Here is a 23006-nt window from a genome sequence, read left to right as displayed (position 1 = left end):
AATATCTCACAGTCGTCTTCGAACACAGGTTCTCTACCCATCATGGCTTCGTGGGAACTGCGTCCTTTTTTTAGTCCTCAAAGATTCCCATTTAGATTCTTCGAGGAATTCCATTACACTTTCGCTCTGCTATACCGTCCAGTGACAATTCCAGAAACGATTCGCTGAATTCATTTGACTTTTTTTAATAATGTCGATTTGATAAGTGCGCGAAAAACTGGAACAATATTCTAGAACTGTTTTCACCAGCATCTTGGAAGCTATTTCAGCAAGGTGCTGCAGTTTCCCAGGAATCATCCGGCAAATCTAAGTTTTCTATTCGTCTTCTCTAATAGTAATTTTAAGTGACCCTCAAAAAGTACATGAAGTAATGTGCTCAAGATGTTCACCAGTAATCCTTCATTGAAAAACAGCCGGTTCTTTCGTTTCAGTATAAGCATTCATCCTCATTTAAAGGGAACTGCCATATATTATAGCAAGTGGAAAGTTTGTCCTTATTTCCGCAATTCCTTCCCATCGTTGAACGACCACACTCACCTGTAAACATCTGCATCGTCGGCGAACTCCCTCACTGTGCTGCTGATCATATCTGATACATGGTTTACATATTTTGAAAACATTAGAGGTTCTAGTACGCTTCCTATGGACACTCCGGACGTTGTTTTGTTTCCTAAGATTCGCTGGCCACGTGAATAAACTTGGTATAATAGTAGCTTGTAGCAGACGATGTGGTACAGTGCTGAATGCCTAAGAAATCTAGGAAGGCGGAATCAGGACGTTAATCTTCATCTAATGGTTGATAGGCGTCGGATGTGAATAAAGCAAGTTGTGTTTCACACACCGACTCACACTCCACAAGCCACCTAATGGTGTGTGTTGGAGGGTACTTCTGGTACCACTAATTGATCCCACCTATCCTGTTCGATTTGCGAATGTCGCGTGGGAACAATGGTTGTCGTCAAGCCTCTGTAAAGGTTCCAATTACTCAAATTTTCTCGTCGTAGTGATCAAACGAAATTTACGCGGGAGGACGTAATATGTACGATGCTGCAGTACCTGTGTTATTCGGAAATACGAAGCAGAGTTCCTTCGGACGTGCATGGATGTTCGAATTGTAATTCGGAATAACATAGGCACTGCAATATCGTAACATACTCAAGAATTGGTCAAACAAGCGCCATATAAGCCCCTTCCTTTGGGGATGAGTTAAATTTTCTTAACATTCTTCCTTTGAATCTCCGTATAGCTTTTACTTTTCCCACTGTTTGTTTTATGTGGACATTACACTTACGGTCACTCTGGGTAGTTACTCCTAGATATTTTTCGGCAGACGCTGTTTCAGCACTTTCTCATCGATAGTATAGTCGTATAGTAGTGAATTTCATTTCCTATGTGTGCGCAATATGTGTCAGTACGTGTCCTCCGCACGTCACTTAGCAAATCGATAGTGTCTTGTGGCGCTGTTACTTTCTTATACACAACTGCATCGTCAGCCAACATTCGTGAAGAGCATTTGACGCTTTCTACTAGATCATTTACATGCATTGTAAACAACAACGGTTCTGTCTCACTTCCTTGGCGTACTCCAGAAATTACCATTACATCTGTCGATTTCGTTCAGTTAGGATCGATGTGTTGAGTTCTATTTGCAGGGAATTCTTGAATCCAGTGGCACATCTGGTCCGATACTCGATAAGCTTGTTTTTTTTGTCACTAACCGGCAGTGCGGGACGGTGTCAAATGCCTTCCAACTCAAGGAACATGACATAAGCCTTTTGTGTACAGTGCTATGGCTGTCATGGAGGAACATAGCGAGCTGATATTCGCAAGTTTATATTTTCCTTCTCCTTGAACGTAAATCATGTTCCATAATTCTACCACTGCGAGCTAAGTTTCGTAAAATCTCTGTTTTCGGAGTCCATATTGATTGTTAAAGAGATTTCCGTTTTCCGAAAACTTTATAATTCTTGGAATAAATGATGACTAACTGAAACCGTCAGCTGCCGGCAGGTGTTGTTGATATACCTCGATGTGAAGAGTTGAAAATGTGTGTCCCCACCGGGACTCGAACCCGGGATCTCCTGCTTACATGACAGACGCTCTATCAATCTGAGCCACCGAGAACATAGAGGAATATTGCGACTGCAGGGACTTATCCCTTGCACGCTTCCCGCGAGACTCACATTCCCAACTGTCCACAAGTCCACATATGTAATGTACCTTATAGACATTTGCCCATCCACTCATTACTCGCGCACACTTTGGCGATTCCCGTAAGATATCAACAACACCCGCCGGCAGCTGAGGGTTTCAGTTAGTCATCATTTATTAGAGGGAAAAGCTGCACGGTCATCAACAGCATCTGTTCTTTCGAGAACTGTTACTGTCTTCATATATATATATATAGTTAAAGGCTACCCAGCCATTGACCTCCGCCTGTGAGAATGCGCACAGGTTGCCCAAACTCTTACGGGAATCGCCAAAGTGTGCGCGAGTAATGAGTGGATGGGCAAATGTCTATAAGGTACATTACATATGCAGACTTGTGGACAGTTGGGAATGTGAGTCTCGTGGGAAGCGTGCAAGGGATAAGTCCCTGCAGTCGCGCTATTCCTCTGTGTCCTCGGTGGCTCAGATGGATAGAGCGTCTGCCAGGTAAGCAGGAGATCCCGGGTTTGAGTCCCGGTCGGGACACACATTTTCAACTGTCCACATCAATGTATATCAACAACACCTGCCGGCAGCTGAGGGCTTCAGTTAGTCATCATTTATTCCAGGGACAAGTTGCATGCTCATAAACAGCATCTGTTCTTTCAAGAACTGTTACTGTCTTCATATATATAGTTATAATTCTTGTCCATAAGACGTGCGTAGTTTTAAAACAGATTGAGGCCAATGATATAGGTGCATCTGTCCTACGGGCATTCTTGGAAACGGGAATGTCGTGCGCTTTTTACCAGTAGCTAGGTACCTTTCCTTGCTACTGCAGCCTGCGATAAACTATTTGTAGAAGGGGAGCAAGTCCTTTCGATACTATTTGTAGAATGACGTCTTTCCACTAATAAGAGATTGTAGCTCTTCTTCTATTTCGCGATCGGCTATCTCAGTATCTGCCATTTCGTCATACGTACGATGAATGGAAGGAGAGCTGTTTGCCATCTTCGTCGGTAAAACTATATCTTTCGTTTCGGTGCTAGTATGGTCTCGGTGTTAATACATAGATGGTTTCCAACCGCTTCCTGATTTTAAATTAGACCAAAACTTAGTGGCATTTTTTCTCATCTCGTTCGAAAAGTGATAGTTTCGAAGTTACTGAATGCATCTCTGAATGGTCTCCTGACGCTTGTTTTCGCTTCGTTCTGCTTTTGTTTGCCAGCTAGATTTTTTGTGAATCCATAGTGCGAGACTTTTTTTTCAGGAATATCAAAGTTTAAGTCTAGGTTATGATGTGGAATCCAGCAACAAACGGACGTTAGCGATGCTGATCTATAATTATGTGCATCCCATGTATGCGATTTCAGTCTTTCTCGGGGTATTCCACTGCTGAACTCTTCTCGGGTTATCAGCCGAGTGGTTTCGTCGTCTTGTCGCAACGTTTCAATGAGTTTCGTACCCAATGACTCGTACGAAACTCATTGAAACGTTGCGACAAGACGACGCCACCACTCGGCTGATAACCCGAGAAGAATTCATCAGTGTATCCCATGTATTAGCGGTTTATGTAGACAGGAGTGACATGTGATATTTTCCAGTCACACGAAAGTCTTCATTATGCAAGTAATCCTCGATATAGGTAAAGAGCTAATTTCGTTACGTATTCAGCCCAAAACCCAACAGGAATTCCTCAAGGTATGGAGCGTTGTTTATCTTACATTGTTTTGATTGCAGTCCGATATCTGGGCTGCCAAAATGTGTAGTTATCATTCGATTCTTTCTGCTTTTCTCTGTTGAAAAACACACAAATTTTCGAAGAAGATTCGCGCTTGCTGCTGGTGATCGTTAACTACAATCCACGATATTTCATCTGGGCACGTGCTAGTCATCATTACGTGAGCCGTCCAGGATGGTTCGGTGTGATATGCGAAAGGTAAAGAGAACCACTGTTTCCATTTTTGTAGTAGTGCGTATGAGGCCGGAAGGTTCGGGAATGTTTTATCCGGCCTCTGGGGGCGGTGACGGGGGCGACAGTTTGACCACGTGGGCAGCGCGCCCGCCTCGTTGCCAGAGGCCAGTGTTACCGCTGGCGACAGCTTGTCCGTGGTCGACGCTTCGCTTTCGTACCACTGTGACCGACTGACAGCGCGCTGGCGGTGGACAGATCTGCACGTCGGGCGTTCTCGTTTCGGAAGAGAAATGGCGGCATGACATCGCACCGCTTTCAACGTTTAATGTCGGGCAGCTATTCCGACCACCTGGGCTCGAGCGTATTTATGTGTGAAACTGCACACTCTCTTCTACTGAAGGACAGACGTTCTGCCCTGCTATGGAATAAATCACAACGACCATTCGTCTACACTGCCTGATTAAAGTGTATCCCGACACGTCTATGTAATGTGTAACTGACCACTAGAGTTCACGAAAGGACCCGTCATTGTGAAAGTAGGCTGGGAATATCGTGTTATCAGCAAAGAAGAAGTAACTGCAGAATAGGCTGCAGGTTCCTTGACTTGCGCCATCGGATGGTGGGTTTCTGGGTTCAGCTTATTAGGTCAGGAGACCACTACACAGTGGCGGGGGCTGTGTGGAAGGGACTGGGAGGGTTTTTAGGTTAGAAGGTCTCAGGAAACTACAGAAAACGCGTCCGTCTAAAAGGGGGCGGGCAAAACACAGTAAGATAGTTGTAGCAACAATCGATGTTGTAGTTGTAAATTGTCGTAGCCGTGTTGAGAAAGAACCAGAGCTCGAAGCCCTAATAGAAAACACTGAAGCTCAAATAGTGACAGGTACGGAAAGCTGGCTAAATCCGGAAATAAGTTCAGCCGAAATTTTTGCAAACGACCGAATAGTGTTCAGAAAGGATAGAATAAATACAGTTGGTGGTGGAGCATTTATTGCTGTAGGGAAATTCAGGTAGATAGTTCCTGCGAAATATTATGGTAGAAGTTATACTAGACAATCGGACTGAACTACTAAATGGATCGTCTTACCGACCCCCCGACTCAGAAGATATAGTTGCTTGAGTCTCATTTCAAGCAGGTACTCCACTCATACGATTATAGTCGGTGGTGACGTCAATCTACCTTCGACATTCTGGAAAAATTATACATTTAAAGCCGGCGGCAGGCATGCGAAAGTGTACTGAATGCTTTCTCAGAAAATTGTTTTTAGCAATTAATTCATGAGCCCAGTCGAAACGTAAATGTTAGGTGAAAGTATAGGGTAAGTCAGGGTGATATTGTGAATCGGGTGAAATGGTGAATTGCTTTAATTCTTTACTGGTTAAACCGATGTCTCTGTATGTCTGCATGCCAACAGTCTCTGATCATTCGTGCAGTGTGCAGGTGTTGAAAACCAGCTCCGTTTAAAAACCGTAAGTACTTTGTACCAAACTGTTTTTGACGGTAAATAATTTTTATATGCTGCATGCATTTGTAGATGTTACTTCAGGTAGCGTAGTCCGGGGGCTATTTTTATATATTATGTCTTCTTATACTGCTTATATACTACATAACCTAGAAATCGTTGCGTCCAGTGTTTTGAACTTCTTGCCGTGCTATTCACCGTTTCACCCACAGAAAATGGGAGAAATGGTTAACTCGGGCAGGGCTGATACGGCGACGGACTTTTCTTATGTGTAAAGTGTAAAGCTTATATTTAGGTAGATCCCAACAAGGGTTTTTGACAAGTCATGAAATGTTAGCGTTTCCTATCCCATGCGAGAGTTATATTCTGTTTTATGTGACGTCTCGATACAATCATTAATTTAAAAATTAATTTTTATATATTTTTTGCTAGTAAAGTTTGGTTTGACAGTGATTAAAAAAGTAAATGTTCTAAATACCGCCATTGTTCCAGGCAAATATGCCTACATTTTACAAAAGACAAAAAGGATCCAGCCGTCCTGACTGGACAGAGGAGCAACTTAACGATGCCGTAAAAGCGGTGCAAAATGGAATGAGCCTGAATAAAGCCTCAAAGGAGTTTCACATTTCATGGTCAACGCTGAAGAGACGATTAGCAAACGGGAGCTGTACGAAAAAACCTATGGGTGGGTCGCCTGTACTAACACAAGAATGTGAGAAAAAGTTGGTAAAACATATCATAAAATTACAAAACTTCGATTTGCACCGACAAGGACAGAAGTACGTACCATGGCATATAAACTAACTGAGAAATATAACCAACATCACAAATTTAACAAAGACAAGGAAACTGCTGGAATGGACTGGCTACATTTATTCTTAAAAAGAAATCCGTAACTCTCAATTCACAAATTGGAAGGAGTTTCACAAGCACGGTCAATGGGTTTAAGTACGAAAAACGTTTCAGACTATTTTTCATTGCTGCAGAACATCTTGGTAGAGCATAATCTCCTTGATAAGCCGGGAAATATATTCAACGTAGATGAGTCCGGACTTCAGCTGAGTAATAGACCAGGTTACGTGTTGGCGGCAAAGCGGTCTAAGAGCGTTCCAGCGATAACATCCGGTGAAAAGGGTCAAACCATATCTGTAATCGCTTGCTGCAATGGAGAGGGCATGTTTTTACCCCCAGCTTGTGTTTTGAAGGGAAAAAATTAAAAGGCCGAGTACAAGGACGGTATGCCGCCGGGTTCCACAATTTTCATGTCACAAAAATCGGCGTACGTAACAACTGATATTTTTCTTCTGTTGTTGTTGTTGTTGTTGTTGTTGTTGTCTTCAGTCCTGAGACTGCTTTGATGCAGCTCTCCATGCTACTCTATCCTGTGCAAGCTTCTTCATCTCCCAGTACCTACTGCAACCTACATCCTTCTGAATCTGCTTAGTGTATTCATCTGTAGGTCTCTGTCTACGATTATTACCCTCCACGGTGCCCTCTGTGGCTTCTGTGGCTAAGGAACCATTTTGCGACGAGTAAGCCTGAGGGAACAGTCGTGCTCATTTTGGATGGACATAGCTCTCATTGCACAGCGTGGTTTACATTAGAGTTTGCAGAATAAAGAAAACGTAATTTTGCTCTGTCTATCCAGCCACACGACACACTATCTGCAGCCGCTAGACAGAGCATTTTTTAAAGCACTGAAATCCTATTATTACAATGCTTGCATTTCGTACATTAAAATGAATCCAAATACAAAAATTTCCAGACTAGTGTTCGGGGGACTGCTTACAAAGGTATGGGTACAAGCAGCTACGACAGAGAATGCTATATCGGGGTTCAGAAGGACAGGAATCATCCCGTTTAATCCTGATGTCATCCCCGAATACGCGTTTGTAACATCAGCATCAGATCAACATCAGGACAACAACGAACGACATGAAAACAGACCTACTTCACCTCGATCAAATTGTTCGCACTGGCAGGAGATACCTAATGCCTCGGAAGAAGCAACTGCAGACTAGATAACGATCAGGGACTTGAGCACATATAAGTTTCACCACAACTGGGCTGTTAACAACGGGCGAAAAATCCACAGGAAGACGTGCAGTCTTTATCGGAAGCAACAGATATGACCTCGACAGTGGCAACAGAACAATCTCAAATAACCCCTGGCACTCTTGGACCATATTTCGTTGATACCTATCCTAGATAAAGATGCATCTGCGAGGAAGAAGTCCAGAGATTTAGCTGAAGTTTTGACTTCTCCAGAAAACATCGACAACCTGCCAAACAGAAAACGTCAAAATGGGTCAGTGAAGAGCAGAGCAAATACGAAAAAGAGGACCAAAGGCAAAACCGTAACCAAAATAAAAACCGTAACCAAAGGAAAAACCGTAAACAAAGGAAAAACCGTAAGCAAAGAGATTACCAAAGGAATTATCAAAAAGAAGCAGCCTCAGAAACGAAAAGCGTCTACCACCAACACCGAATCCGACTCGTCGCTGGATATTCAATTGCAAGACGATGATGACGACGCAGATGATGATGAGTGTTGTTGTATAGTGTGCGATGAACTGTACAAGTGCACTAAAAAGTAAGTGGATTGGATCAAATGTATTAGCTGCCAACGTTGGCTGCATGAAGACTGTTCAAAATATGAATCTATGTGTGACGCATGTGGCAAAAAGCAGGGGAAATAAGTTCACCATTTCACCCAAAGGACATTCGCCATTTCACCCATACACATGAGTGAAATGGTGAAATTGATAAAAATAAGTATTGTTTTTTTAAAACTTTTGTAGTGCCTTAAAGAGGATGTGGTACTGTTAATGTGTTACTTACGTATTTCGTGAAAGGAGAGTGTTTTTATTTTGTTTAAAAAACAAATTCTGGTCTTCTACGAGGCCCAAATTTTTTGTTCACCACATCACCCTGATTTACCCTATTTGACCTTTTAGCAACAAATAATCCTGGGCAAATAGGGAGTATCATGACGGATATAGGGATTAGCGACCATAAGGCAGTTGCTGCTAGCCTGAATACCGTAACATCCACAACCATCAAAAAGAAATGCAAAGTATATCGATTTAAAAAGCTGATAAAAATGATCTTCGCGCCTTTTTAAGAGGCAGTCTCCGCTCCTTCTAAGCTGATCACACAAGCGTAGAAAAGATGTGGAATGATTTCAAAGAGATAGTTTCAACGGCAACTGAGAGATATCACGTAAATTAATAAGTTATGGTACTGATTCCCCGTGGTGCACAAAACGGGTCAGATTGATGTTGCAGAAGCAACGAAAAAAGCATGCCAAATTTAAAAGAACGCAAAATCCCCAATATTGGCAAAGTTTTACAGATATTCGAAATATAGCGCGTACTTCAATGCGAGATGCTTTTAATAATTTCCACAACGAAATTCTGTCTCGGAATCTGGCAGAAAACCCAAAGAGATTTTGGTCATACATGAAGCACACTAGTGGCAAGATGTAATCAGAACCTTCACTGCGCGATAACAACGGTGAAGTCACTGACGACAGTACCACTAAAGCAGTGTTATTAAACACGGTTTCCCGAAACTCCTTCACCAAAGAAGACGAAGTAAATTTTCCTGAATTCCAATCAAGAACAACTGCCAAGATAAGAAACATAGAAGTGAATATCCTCGGTGTAGCAAAGCAGCTTAAATCACTCAATGAAGGCAAAGCCTCCGGTCCAGATGGTTCCTCTCAGTGTATGCTGATAAAATAGCTCCATATCTAGCAATTATATACAACCACTCGCTCATAGAAAGATCCTTACCTAAAGACTGGAAAGTTGCTCAAGTTACACCAATACCCAGAAATGAAAATAGGAGTAATCCGCTAAATTACAGGCCAATATCACTAACGTCCATTTGCAGTACGGTTTTGAAATGTATACTGTTTTCGAACAATATGAATTACCTAAATGAAAACAACTTATTGACAAATAGTCAGCACGGATTCAGAAAATATCGTTTTTATGAAACACAACTAGCTCTTTATACTCATGAAGTAATGAGTGCTATCGACAGGGGATGTCAAAATGATTCCATATTTTTAGATTTCCAGATGGCTTTAGACATCGTACCTCACAAGCGTCTTCTAACCAAACTGGATGCTCAAGGAATATCGCCTCAGTTGTGCGACTGGATTCGTGATTTCCTATCAGAAAGGTCACATTTCGTAGTAATAAACAAAAAGTCATCGGGTAACACAGAAGTAATATCCAGTGTTCCCCAAGGAAGTGTTATAGGCCCTCTATTTGTCCTGATATATATTAACAACATAGGAGACCTTGTGAGTAGGCCTCTTAGATTGTTTGCAGATGATGCTGTGATTTACCGTCTTGTGAAGTCGTCAGATTGTAATCCCTGGCACAGTACTCGTTAAGGCCTGTGCTATGGTAAGTGAGCGGGATTCACCTTATGAGAAAGGATTTTCGCATAGATATCGACCGTATGTACCTGAATGGTGGCAAATAAGACTTACATCCACTCTGTAATAACAATGACCCATCAAGTAAGTTCGAAATGCAATTACACGTCAGGATGGATCAAAAGCAACCCAGAAGATGCTACTAATGTGATAATTATGCCTAATTAGGCATTAACTGAGTTTCTTCCCTGTACAAGTTGGTATATATTCATGCAAAACAACAAGTTGTAACAGTGCATAATATAGTAGAATTTTAGAGCCAGAAAATCTATTGAACTGGTAGTTTCACGTTCTGTATTGGTATGGAAAATCATGAACACACATAACACCACATTATAATGTTTACTACAAAACTTTATACTGTCTATTAATCTAATTAAAATCGGACATACGTTACCTAGAAACTGTACTTTCGTGCCATACACAAAGTGTCAATTTTGATAAAGATAAAACACTGACAAATTTTGACTTTTATACTGACTTTAACTTTTGCTAGTCAATCCAATTTAGAACATTTCAGAATTCAAATGAATGAGGGGGGGGGGGGGGGGGGGACGACGACCCTGAAACTGTTATGATCGCTGTATTTAAAAAAAAACTGATTACTGAATTTATTATTCATTCAAGATTTCCAGTATATAAGTTATTACTCATTTCATCTTATTTACTGCTCATTTAAATGCCTTTAAATCTATCTCGAAATAATAAACTTCATTACTATATCAATACTAAAGTTATCTTTCGACTTTGTTAGGCCTTCGCTTTTGATTTACTGGTTCATTAACGACACATTTCTTTAAACACCATTCTAATATAGCTAGGTCTGCAAATAATTATAATTAGCATAATTTTTAATTTTCATTTCGGGACACTCGGATTGCACAACGTTTGTAAAGGAGCCTGTCTAGGTTAGTTGTGAGGATAATTAAATGGAAAAGTTCTGGCAAAATTTAGTTTATTATTGAACCAAACAAACACAGTTCACTCTCTGATCCATACGAATACAGTACTAAAAGTTTCAACCTGCTAGTATCGATGCGGCGGTTGGCGAGGGGCAAGACGGCGAGGCACAGAGCACACACACAACCACAGCTATGGCTCTTGACGTACCGGCACTTTAATTCTTCTTAGCGTCGCAATACTTTTCCATTTAGTGCCTATGGAATTTTGCCATGCTGTGTGGGCGTTGGGACGGCATACCCAAGGCTCAGTGAGAGCCTCCTCGCTCCAGAAGGTGTTGCTCAAACCAGTGCCTAACTCCAACTACTACTACTGAGCCCGTTGTGTCTTGCAGTGCCCGCTCGCATTTTCCGGCGCTCGCCTGCCATTTACCTTTTACCGCTCCCTGACAGACCGAGTATTCACCCGAGGTTTTGCATTCTACGTATCCTAACACATTGCCTACGTATGGACCAGACGCACAGTTACAATTTTAAACATCTTACAACAGTTTCAACATTCGTTACATTTCAATTTTTGACATAAACATTAATATTCACATTGAAACTTATTTACAGTTTTCTTAACATAATGGCATAAAAGAAAAGGAAATGAAATCAGAACATCAATTACACAAGTTTATGGAAAAATCAGAAGAAAGGAAGTATTTATATGTACAATAGTACAGAGTCGTTGTTGTTACAAGATGGCCAAAGCGAATCGCAAAATGATTTAGATAAGATATCTGTATGGTCCGAGAAGTGTCAATTGATCATGAATAAAGGAAAGAGTGAAGTTATTTACATGAGTACTAAAAGAAATCCGCTAAATTTTAATTACGCGATAAGTCACACAAATCTGAAGGCCATAAATTCAACTAAATACTTAGGGATTAATATCACAGATAACCTAAATTGGAACGATCACGTAGATAATGTTGTGGGTAGAGCAAATGAAAGACTGCGATTTATTGTCAGAACACTTAGAAGGAGCAACAGGTCTACTAAAGAGACAGCTTGCACCACGCTTGCCCGCCCTATCCTGAAGTGTTGCTGTGTGGGATCCGCATCAGGCGGGACTGACGGATGACATCGAAAAAATTCAAAGAACGGCATCTCGTTTTGTATTATCGTGAAATAGGGGAGATAGTGCCACAGACATGATGCGCGAATTGGAGTAGCAATTATTAAAAGAAAGGCGTTTTTCGTTGTGACAGGATCTTCTCGTGAATTTCAATTACAAGTTTTCTGCTCCGATTGCGAAAACATTCTGTCGGCATTCACCTACGCAGGGAGAAATGATCATCACTATAAAATAAGAGAAATCAGACCTCGCACAGAAAAATGTAACTGCTAGTTTTTCCCGCGTGCCCTTCGGGAATGGAACGGTTGAGAGACAGCTTGAAGGTGGTTCGCCGGCCGCTGTGGCCGAGCGGTTCTAGGCGCTTCAGTCCGGAACCGCGTTGCTGCTACCGTTGCGTGGATGTGTGTGATGTCCTTAGGTTAATTAGGTTTAAGTAGTTCTAAGTTCTAGGGGACTGATGACCTCAGATGTTAAGATCCATATTTCTTAGATCCATTTGAATTTGAAGGTGGTTCATTGAACCCTCAGTCAGGCACTTTATTGTGAATAGCAGAGTAATCACGTAGATCTAGGTGTAGGTGAGCTCAGTGACTTCGAATGGGGACTAGTCATAATATGTCATCTGAATGACAAATCCATTAGGGACAATTCAGCAGAATTAAAGCTACCCCAGTCGACTGTTAGCGATGTGGTGGTGAAGAGGAGTCAGCGAATCAGCTACCAGTGCTAAGCCAAGACCAGGCAGACTTCCCGGTACTGACGGACAAGAACCACCGAGCATTGCTAAGGGTGGTTGTAAAAGATCGCAAGGAATCATCAGAGGGAACCACTCTTGTGTTTTTCCAAAGTACTACCAGCAGCGCAATTAGCAGCATGATTGTGCTTAGACAGTAAAGAGAATGAGGAGTAATGCTCGAGCAGCTCCTCATAGGTCACAGATATCGACGGTTGTGATGGTGTAATGAGCGATGGATATTTATCAACGCCTGTAAACAGATAATGGTTTGGATTTAATTGTAATTTCACAGAAAAGTGGAAAACTAGAATCGAGTGATTTGGGGTCTCGTATCAGGCTACACCCTCTGGGAATCCGATGGAAGGTTTTGGGTTTGGCAAACGGATGGAAAACGTTACCTTCCATCAGGTGTGGAGACAAAGTAAATTACGGAGGAGATGGTGTTACGGCTTGGGTGAGATTTTCGTGTGTGTGGTCCCGTTTTTGGGCCTAAGAGAAGGTTAGACACAAAAGTATATCAACGCATTTCACAGTATTGTAAAATTATCAGCGATCTTATATTAATATGATAATTAAAAAACAGTCTTGATTGCAAATTTCCTTTAATCGGAGTGACCGGTTTCAAGCCTTAAGGATTATCTTCAGACTCCAGAATGGCAGGTGGACTTCCATGGAGCAGGCTGCGCCGATCCCGTGCAGTTCAGCGTCGTGGATCGGCGCAGCCTGCTCCATGGAAGTCCACCTCCGTTCTGGAGTCTGAAGATGATCCTTAAGGATTGAAACCGGTCACTCTAAAAGAAATTTGCGATCAAGACTGTTCTAAATTATCATTACAGTGCTGTGTACTGGGCACAATAGAGGCACACTTCGCACGCGATAGTTGAGTGTGTCACGATAACAGTGCACCCAGTCATAAAGCAGGCAGGTTCTTGAGGCGTTAGTTTGTCGACAATAATATTCGTGAACTGAAAATTTGACAGATTTATCGCAGAGAATGAAAACGATCCTTATTTCTGCAAAATTATGAATTTTTTACAGTCTGCAAATGGCTGCAGATTTTCGTATATGAAACTGAACTTACAGTTCCTGTAAGAAACTGAAACACGTGATCTGTATTTGGGCGACATTGTCCGAAACCTGTAATTTGGAAATACAGATCAGCGATCTGCAGATTGAAAAAATTAGAAAACTCCGTTATCTTGAAATGGACTGTCCTGCTGAGAGCCCCAGCTCCTGACCCCAACGTCCAACGTCACTTCACTATCCTTCTTCAGTCGTTGAGGAAGAATGGGATGCAGTCGCATCACGGTCTTTTGATTAATGAACAGTTTTACAGTAAATCATTTCAGTGCGGATATTCTGACCAGTAGATGTTCCATCTGTACTTAGTTACTTACATGTTCGATAAACCATTTTATCCAAATGATTTGTTATGAGTCGGTTGATGGGATGTGTATACATTATTTGTGCTAACATTAATGAACACGATACTAAAACTCATAACAATTTGTTCATGGCATAGTAGGAGTTGTCCGGGAGAGACGGTATTAGATTAGATTAAAAATTTTGTTTGCTACAGGTCAGATATTTTATGTTATTGCGCAAATGATCAAAGATTTTTGTTGCTCCATATTGAACTGCTTTCTGAGCCTCTGACAGCTTTAATAATGGATAATAAAGGTCATTTTTGCCTTTAGTATTGGGGACTTCACTATTCTTCTCAAATTGTGGTAGTTTATTAATGATGAATTTCATTAGCGATTTTATGTTTCTTTTTTTTTCAGCGAAGTTAAAATGCCTATTTCCTTGGAGAGGTAGCTGCATGACGTCCTTGTGTGAAAGCCACATATTATTCCTGCTGCTCGCTTCTGGGTCGAGCTGTTGACAGTTTCAATTGCTGAGTATGTTGGTATGTTAAGCTACTACCTGAGTGTTTACAGCCTCTGATGTCTCCGTCATTAGGAGGTGGAACGCCAGGCACAGAAGCGTGCCTTGAACCACGGCCCAATCGCCACAAAGCAAAAATCACCAAGAGTGGTTTCTTAAAAACAATATAAAGTAATGTAGAGGAAGTTGCTTCTTGTGTAACTATATGGTAAAAGCCTAGTTATGGACAGATTAGAGAAATCCAAGCACTTTAAAATACCTCTTTTATAATGGAGCTGCTGGTTATTGGAATTACGAGATTTATACAGACCCATGGGACTATAAGGTTTTCATTGCCTGCCATCGATATATCACATTTCATCTTTGATGAACAGTTATATGCTTCTGTATTAATGATAATCTCAAGGTCACTTTGCAGGGTGTAAGGTACTTGAGACAAAAAACACATTGAAAAGCAGAGTTTTATCCCAGTGTATTCAGACACAAGTCAGTGAGTTAATGGGTTAAGGTGGAGGATTTTTTTCTTGTTGTGTGGGTGAAAGCATCATCTGCGAGTCGCAGTCGTCGTATATATGGTGGCTTCTACCAGCTGGACTCTACCAGTCATCTTTCGCCAGTGGCCATGATCGACATTTATCACAAATGATCAAAACGAAACTAAGCGATCACCAGCAGAGTCCTTCCACAACCATTTAACAACAATTCTACACATCTTCATACTTTGCTTTGGCCGCATTGGTACTGGGAGTTTTTTCACTCACACTGTCCAAAATCGTGCCTTCTAAACGCATTATGGAATAATACTTAATTTCGAAAATTTTTATACTCAACATATATCTTGTTGCAAACTACTGTGTCCTATAGTGCCTTAGTGGTTTCAAATACCTAGACAGCCGGACCGTTTGTTGAGCTAAGTCCTTCATTATATGAGACGCATCCTTAAGCATATCCCTGTCTTCTGAGCAGTCTCGTAGAAAGGTGCACTGCAACAGACATTTTTAATTTAGGCACGCTGTGGGTCACCTTAGTGTTTACCAAATAATGTGATTTAAATGCCCATCCTTTTCAAGTAGATCAACATTTCCTGCCCAATTTTAAATATTTGCTGAAGTACATTACAATAAATCTCACAATTTTAGACCTGATTCTGAGCACTATGTTAGGACACGGGACTTTATTCTACAGGATTTCCAACTCTTGTCCGGTCATCCTGATTCAGGTGTTCTGTATTTTCCGTAAGGAGTAACAACATAGTAGAATTTTCAAAAATTCATTTTTATTGCCTTAAAATTGCTTTGAACCTTGTAATGTATGAGTCAAAAGGTCAAATGCCTGAAAGAAAATTGTTCTATGGAATTCCGACCTCCCTCTGTAACGCCTCAGATGTCCTGAAAAAGCCTACCTGCGCCAATTCAATACCATATGTAGTGTCTGGGTATAGTTTAAGCATTTCAGAACAACAATACGTTAGTTTGGCGTCGGCAAGCGTCAGTATGTGTACGAGAAAGACAATTATTTTGTTCTGAATCTTGATTTCTGTGTGCAGTATTGATTTTTTGTAGTTTATTTGTGACCTTACGGAAAACAGTTTTGTCTTGCGAGTAAGAATGAATGGTAAGAAAATGTACTCCGGCAGAAAAGGTACGAAAACATCGTATCCAACGCGGTATCGAAGCAGTATGTCATCGAAGCGTCCAAAGATCAGCTATGAAGCTGATAGCAGTTCAGAAGGAATCAGTACCTTTGCTAAGAAATTGAAAGAGAGGGACCGGGATTTTGATGGGTATTAAGGATTGAGCGGTAGGATTTTAGATTTTTCTGTCGGTTTCTCAATTATTTCTCAACACGCGAAATGAAAACCGTGCAGTGCAGACATTAAGCTGCAAGAACGAAGCACTCGAGTCGTAGGGTTCTCAATAATTATTGCTTGTCCAAACTGCCCGGAAGTTTTTATACCAAGAACAAAGTTTATACCGGACGCATACGAAATGAACCGTCAAATAGTTCTAGTAATGTAGGGCTAAACGGAATTGTAAAGTTCTAGTAATGTAGGGCTAAACGGAATTGTAAAGTTTTGTAAATTCAGATAACTGCCGCGACAGATATTTTGATCGTTCTATGATAAACTAGTGGATATGATTTCTCTCGTAATTTCAACAGTGCAACAGACCATTCCTGGAATAGCAGATTAATGGCAAGAGTTTTCTGAAAGTAGAATGTTTTCATTTGTTCATTTCTAAAACACATTTCAAAATATTAAATGCATCTTTCTCGAACAATGATTTTTCAAAACCGCACGCAGCATAACTTCAGCAAGTTTCAGTCTTTTTATCAGAAAATTTAAACACAATTTGGACATAACATTTCAAGGTGAACCTCTTGGGGGGTTTCCGATTAGTTAATTTAAACAATGTTCATTAACAAAAGACTGTCCCTTTCTGGTAAAAACTGAACGAACTATTCAAACAATAGCCAGTTACACAAAACTCAATATTTCTAAAATCCCGTACGTGTTTTACCAGCTACACCCATGTAGATTATATAGTCTTTTTTGTTTGTCTTTTCAGAATCACTAGTTACTGTGAGTGCTGCAGAACGCCTCACATGCCACGGGAAAATTGCTGCAGTGTTGCTATTTTATTGTCTTCTGACAAAATATTTTTGTAAAATGCTTAAATATATGTTCAAGAACTACCCCAAGTATTATTTCTCTGTCGCCCTTCCTTCCACCCAAAAGAGATTGTCAAGAAAAAGCTTTTTTAGGCCTTTACAGTGGTGTTACCGCTTAAAGCACGTAGGCTAACTGCCCGATTAGGACTATAACTGGGAAATTCCATTGTCTTTCAAGTATGATAATTTTGTTTCATCAGTCTCGTTACTGACACTAACTTACCTTCTATATCTCCTTCTGATCGGACGTACTTCCTCTTACGTCACGCTGCTGCTTTGCCTCTCATGCTTGCCTTCTACTTCACACAGCTACGGAGGCAACTGTGGACAGAGTGAGAGCGTTGATATGCTTAGAGAGAAGTAATACTATTGTAAACATTATCCGTCGCTGTTACGACTAGTTACTGACATGTACTGCTAGCACAAACGAACCCTGAACTGAATGCTAGGTGGCTACAAATGTTTAAGTATTGGACACATTTTGTTCTTTTCGCCTTCCCAAGACATTTTGAGATAGGTATTCCTGCCACTTTCCTCTGTGGAGCTTATAACATGACCGTAGAGTGCGTGCTGTATTATGACGAATCTTGTGCCTCTCAGTTCCATTAATTAAGAGGCAGCTATAATTCAGTGAGTGATAATTTGTGGAGGTGAATAATGTGGGCTACTATGAAGAACAGTACGACTTACTATAGAAATGCACCTCATAGCAAATAAGTCAAATTCTAAATGTACACAATACTCTGCCTACCACTACACGACGTCGATCTTTTCACATTCTGACTCTCAAAGGAATTAATGCTGCTCGAATAATCATCTGCCACACAGATTAGCAACTGTAGTAGAACACTGCCGGCCAGCTCATATTCATAACGAGTCCACGAGGCAAGCGACACAGCTCTGCCTTCCGGCTGCTAACTGCCAAGTGCTGCTAACCGCTCACGCCCAGTAACAACATAGGATTTAATTTCAAAACATTGTCAGCGGGCAGCGATTACCTTAAAATTTACCTCTACCAAACCAGAGGTAGCTCTGATTAACCAGTTCGATAAGTTGACTCTCAAATACTGTAAATAACTTGACGTGTGTCGATATAGTATCCTTACACGTTGACACAACTACCTTCGACTGTGACTGTGACACGATCCATCGATTTATTTAGGATGATACTGGATGATCTTTACAATGCGTACTGTGATATAATAAGGTGTATTTTCAGTCCATCAAATGTACGTCTAGCCGGCCGAAGTGGCCGTGCGGTTAAAGGCGCTGCAGTCTGGAACCGCAAGACCGCTACGGTCGCAGGTTCGAATCCTGCCTCGGGCATGGATGTTTGTGATGTCCTTAGGTTAGTTAGGTTTAACTAGTTCTAAGTTCTAGGGGACTAATGACCTCAGCAGTTGAGTCCCATAGTGCTCAGAGCCATTTGAACCATTTGAAATGTACGTCTACTGTCTAATAACAATCATTTCATATATCCTTGAGAAGATCTCTCGGTCTTGACAGTTAAATAAAGCTTAAGCAGCAATTATTACTCAAAGTCATTACACAAAATTGGATCCTGTGTATAGGTTATGATGACATCTACTACATTTTGCATTAATAATTTTGGATATTTCAGTAAATCTCACTTTATGGCCGGAATTAATTGCTGTTGATGTATTTATATGGCTTCTGTAAGAACAGCATTTTTAAACAGTGATGATAATTGTAAAATATAAATTGAAAATATTTGCATAGTATAATTTATTTCTAGTGTTCAGGCGGAAGTCGAGAATGTGAAATTCAGTTGAAGTAACACAAAATAGCTCAGAAAGGTACTGTGTGCGAAATTACTCACTTTCAAGTCACATATATGTGGAAAAAATAAGTTCTGTGACTGTAATATTGTAACATATTAAAGACAATGTACCTCTTTCTCTGGAGACTAATTTGAAGACCTTGTAGTACCAGGACATGATACCCCTGCCTAATGCCCAGCTCTGCAGTCCACATTTGGCGATGGATTGAGCTTTCAAGACGGTAATGCGTGACCATATGGTGCCCACCTCGTGAATATCCTCCTCCAGCAGACAGGAATCAAGCGAATGAGTTGGCCTGTGGTGTCCGCAAACATGGAAGTATACGTGAGCAACAAGGCATTCTATCGAAAGGAAACAGGGACTATTTGAACAAGAAACTGGAAGTGTATGAAATCTGGAGCTGGCAAAGAACATTAAAAATTAACTGAGCAGAAAAATTATGCAAAGAAGTGCTACAAATAAGATGTGATGAAAGTATGCTGTGAAAGGTTTTTCTAGAAAAACGGGCAGGCATCCATGAATTGTTAACTCTAAAAGAAACTGTGCAGCTTAAAATAATAGAAACACACAATAGGTCATGTATGTAGCACTAGGTGTCATAGTTACATAGAGGTGGAAAGATTGTCAAAAGATAAGAAGAGATGAGGGACATCGTCAAACGAATTACAAGGCCGAGCAACACTTACAAATTGGGTTTTCCTTCAAAGACGCAGGCCACCAAGCCACGGACAATAGAATCAAATTAAAAGCCCCAGGAGCACCCTTTTATAGTGAGCCATGCTGGCTCGTATTGACTGATGTTGTCCACCATTATCAGTAGTAGTTACCAGTAGTTACCTAGCAGCAGCATCAGCCGTGTCCCACGACACGACGCGACCTGTGCACCTGCAAGGCTTTTGCAGGGGTCGCCGCGCAGACTGGATTGATTCTGGTTAGGCGTTCGGACTGGAGCAAGAGGGCAAGACAGCGCCTGCCGAGAACGACGCGCCGAGGCTGTGCTCACTTGCAGCAGGACTTTGTTTGCGAAAATGTGTGATACTCCGAGAACACCGACAAGTGGCAGACAGACGCTGGATGGACTGAGGAAATCACTGCTGCAGACTCTGTATCATCCGTCAGCTGGCATCTCAAGTGGATACAAAACTGGTGAGTGCGTTTCTGAACATTTGCTTCCGACTTTTCTGCGCTCTGCAAACCGTACCTGTTGCCACTCATCATGGCTACTTCTTTTTGAGCCTCAAAGTTGCTTTAACAAGCTTCTAATATTGCATTAGAGGTCTGTTTCTGGTTATAACAGAGGCCTGTGAACGTCGATTAAATGAAGCCTATTTTGGAGCTTAACAAACTTCCATTTTACTAAAGCTCAAAACTGCTGTTTGATTAGTGTTGTTGGTTATTTAGAAGCTTGACAGATTGATTAAATTCAAATTGTTTTTTCTATCCCAAAGTTCAAAATCCCCCATGTTAATCATTCTCTTCATTTCACTAGTTAAGGTGAGCGAGTTTTATTGTTGTTTATTAATCTGTAGTTATTTAAGTTATGACAAAGCTGTTCGCCCTGTTTATCTTGTGTAAAACTATTATTCCTAGAATGTAATGATATGTGTTTTTTTTAAATGTTACAGTATGACCAGTTCCTGCAGGAGCTCAACCGGGGAGTTGGGGAGTGTGGGCGTCCTCATTGATCACATGCCGGCTCCTGCTTGTATAGATTATCCATTCTGTTGTTCTAGTGCTCGTATTTGGATTGTCTTTCACACGATGCGTTATTTGAAAAAATGTTCAAATGTGTGTGGAATCTTATGGGACTTAACTGCTAAGGTCATCAGTCCCTAAGCTTACACACTACTTAACCTTAACTATCCAAAGGACAAACACACACACCATGCCCGAGGGAGGACTCGAACCGCCGCCGGGACCAGCCGCACAGTCCATGACTGCAGCGCCTTCAGACCTCTCGGCTAATCCTGCGTGGCACGTTATTTGATTCTAAGCCTTTCGGCAGCAATTAGTGCATCATATCTCATTAATGCAATGCTAGCCTGAATAAATAATATTTTGATTTCTTCTGGGTAGCTACGTTCTTTTTCTTTTATTTTATTTTTTAATGCGAGAATTCTAGCATCAAGAGTTCCCAATCAACCTACCACTTGCAGCACGGTGTGGAGTGTCGGATATCACACAAAATTCGAGAAACGGAAAAGCGCGAAACATTCCTAAAATTTTCTCCGGATTCCAGGCAATGTAAGATACACAAAGCGGTTTGGTCTAATAGTCACAAGACGAATACCAATTACGCAACGAATTTAACTAAAAGCTGCCTTGAGATATAGCACCAACAAATCGAACTCAACGTAAAGGAACGGTGTTATTCAATAATAGGGTACTCTACTCTAATACAATGCTTTCTAACTAATAAAGCAGACGAGTCTTACGGAATTCAAAGTTGAAACAGGTACAGACGAACGATGAGGCCACCGACACCAATCATCAACTCTACGCCCTATTACGGCTGAGCCGCACAACACTACTTTGACGATCAAACCCGTAGGTGTAAATTGCGCCAAATCACACAGCCGACTCGCTGCTCCTCGCCACACCGTGCACCGCCTGGCCGCCAGAGAGCGCGCTAATACTGCAGCACAGCTGCTAGCTGCAGATCAGTGCCCCACCCCCACAAATCTTATGTTAGCAAGCAGACGCGCGAATTCAAGTCACTGGAAAGGTGGACATCTGGGACAACAGCACAGTTTCAGTACAGTTACGATCATTTACTCATAGTCTGTTCAATTGATGTCGACAAAATTACGATGATTGTCTGTAACTCAGTTTACTAATCTAAATGTATATGCGGTTTTCCAAAAACTATTCGTTCAAATTAATTCGGAAAGTAGAGAACATCAAAGCAAATATATTTGGGTGAGGTACCTATGGCCCCCAATGGTAAATTCTGATACTAGAAAACTATTTCATAGGAGGTAGTTCTGCATGCTAATTGCAGCAGTGGCATTGGCATCAACTGCTCGAATGCGCGACCATTGGACTGTGTTCACGCAGTACATCATCGGACCTTTGACTCTTGATGTACCGACAGTGGTATCAGCAGCGACATCAATTTAGGCGACGATTTCATGCGCCAGTTATTTCATATGCCCCCAGAGGAAGAAGTACAGACACGCAAGATCAGGTGACCTGGATGGCCATACCACAGGACAGCCACCTTCATCCGTCGGCTTCCCAAAGTGGCTCTCAGATGATTCCTTACAGCAATGCTGGAAGTAGTCCTGTTGTCTAACCTTCAGAGGTATATCCACCAGCAGTTCTGGCAACACATTTTCCACGAAGATGCGGTTTCTCCGTTCGTTGACGTGGAAAGGAGGAATGCATCGCCCAGTCAATCCATCACCGAGAATGCTGGCCCACATATCAACACCGAATCACTTTTGATCAACGTGAGGTCCAGTACCTCGTGGATTCACATGTGCCCAATATGTGAATAAAGGATATTTGAAAGCCAGTACACCTTCCCTGTCAGCGATACCTACAGCACCGCTAGCAAAATCTTCCCTAACAAATGCAAGCTAACTTGAGACACCATACGTTCCTTATCGATATATATATATATATATATATATATATATGTATATGTATATATATATATATATATATATATTGATGTCTTTGTCTCCTGTATTTATTTTAAAGAATAGTTTCGTAATATGCTGTATACAAATGCTACAGTTACGTTATATTTGTATCTGTTAGTATATGTGCGGATGAATGTATGTGTACTCAGGTTTGTTTTATTCAAAATTGCAGCTTGAGAAATGCCCACGTACCATTTAATTGTAAGAATTTGTTCAATACTGATTTATTTTGACGAAGCAGAAACGTAAGGAAGTAGTTACTCAGG

General features: G+C 41.2%; 1 non-coding gene across 1 annotated transcript; it reads left to right on the top strand.

Annotated features, from left to right (window-relative positions):
* Positions 1-2619: 2619 nt before the first annotated feature.
* Positions 2620-2694, top strand: Trnat-ggu. Its single transcript has one exon. It is a non-coding gene; the product is annotated as a tRNA-Thr (tRNA).
* The last annotated feature ends 20312 nt before the right edge of the window (positions 2695-23006 follow it).

The sequence above is a fragment of the Schistocerca americana genome, chromosome 1 (genome assembly GCF_021461395.2).
Source record: "Schistocerca americana isolate TAMUIC-IGC-003095 chromosome 1, iqSchAmer2.1, whole genome shotgun sequence".
In the NCBI taxonomy this organism is placed as follows: Eukaryota; Metazoa; Arthropoda; class Insecta; order Orthoptera; family Acrididae; genus Schistocerca; species Schistocerca americana.
The sequence above is the reverse complement of the archived record's forward strand: the minus strand, read 5'-3'. Positions and strand labels throughout refer to the sequence as shown.